The following is a 1,854-nucleotide window of genomic DNA, read 5'->3' on the forward strand; positions in this document are numbered from 1 at the left end:
GGGGGCGCGCCGGGCGTGGTGGTCGGGGGCTGCGGCAGCCAGGGTCCCGCCCCCTGTGCCTACGGCCTCCTCGGTCCCTCAGCGAGGGCGACCCCGCTGGGGCCGCGCTCCCCTTCCGACAGGGCTGCCCCTCATCTCCACTTCCCCGTCGTCTCCCAAGTCGGGGTGCTCAGACTCGGGCAACCCCCAAAGGCCTCGGCTTCGGCCATCAAGTTAGCAAAATGAAAGCAAAAACCCGCCACTCGGCCACACCTCCGCTCCTGAGGGACTGGCCGTCAGCTGAACCAGCTCCGAGAGGATGGCGGTTCTCGCGAGATTTTTCTACGCTATTGGCGGGGCGGAGCATCAGGAAGGCGGGGTTTCTGTCATCCGAGCTTGTGGGCTGACGTCACCCACCTCACGTGAGCACGCCTCGCCTGACCCCCTTTGCAAAGGGGAAAAAGGAAAGGAGAGGTCATGTGCTTCGCTCGCGTGCTCGAAGCTCTGCCAGGTGGCACACGTGAGTGTCCTGTGTAATGCTGTGCAGAGCCACCTAGCAGTTCAGGAACGGTCCTACTCATTAGCATACATCGTTTACAGTAAAAAAACGAGAAAAATAATCGTGCGTTACGTTTAAACAGTAGGTAAATTGCTCAGGGCTTCCCTTCGGTCCTAGGCCTTAAATAAACTATAAAATTGTAAATTTAGAGACAGACCAAAACCAAAACGGTTATGAAAGGTCTTTGTCAAATTACTGCCTTTTGCTTTATAGCACTGGACCAAAAACCCTTGGAGTTGCACTGCTCATTTGTTCATCAGCCTTGCAATTCCATTGCTCATTTGTTCATCGTTAGCATTACATCATGGGCTCCAAATTTCACAGCTGGAAGATAAAAGATAACTTGGAGATAAGGAGAATCTAAGATTTAAAGGAGTTGTTGCTTGTTCCCAGAGCCTGCTATTAAAAAGTAAATCAACTTTATCCACCTCACACTTATCCTAATTCCCTTATATTCTGATCTGCAGAATGCTGGACTGCCAATAACAGCTTTTACCAAAGTTCTTAAAATGTTAACAATTTTTAACGCTTATTATAACAAAATTGAACTTTGTACACATTTTTATTCTCAGCCATAAAAAGCAAATAAATATAACATGTAAAACGTAGTGATACCAAAAAGGTTGTTAACAAAAGCTACATAAAAAGAAACACGGTGTCTAAATAGTAATAACTGGGCTATAAAATTGAAAAATAAAAAACAACCCAATTTGGTCTAGGCTAAGAATTTTTAATATATATCTTAAATATTTAGCAATATGGTTCCAAATTATACTGCACTAATTTAATACTCTTCTCTGAATCTAAAAATGAAACAAAAAGTAAAATTAAAACAATAAATAAAGATAATATAAAATTTTATAACTGGGAAGAAAATTGTTTTTCAAATATTCAAGTAATGAGGCCTACATAATTACAATATTTATCTCATTTACTTAAATTACTGCTGATAGTAAATGGTTATGATAATTGTGTGATACAATAAAGGAAACTGACTTTTAATACTGATGTATTATTAGACAATAAATGTGTAGTTTTTTTGTCTTTTTTCATGCCGGAGTCAAACCGGCAACCTTGCTGTTAAGAGCCCAGGCTCTATCCCCTGAGCCATCCAAGCGGCAACTCAGCTCAATGTGCCAAGTTCTAAATGTGTAGTTTTTAAAGCAAACACCGCTTAGTCTATATTTGCACTGTTCCTTGATGTATATCTTGGGCTAATGAAAAGATTTCTCTTATTTCAACAAATATTGACAGTTAATTCTGAAGTTCGGACCTCCTGAAGGCGATAGTCCTTCCAAAGTCACACAGAAATCCCC

Source organism: Hipposideros armiger, unplaced genomic scaffold, assembly GCF_001890085.2.
Source record: "Hipposideros armiger isolate ML-2016 unplaced genomic scaffold, ASM189008v1 scaffold_262, whole genome shotgun sequence".
NCBI classification, from domain to species: Eukaryota; Metazoa; Chordata; class Mammalia; order Chiroptera; family Hipposideridae; genus Hipposideros; species Hipposideros armiger.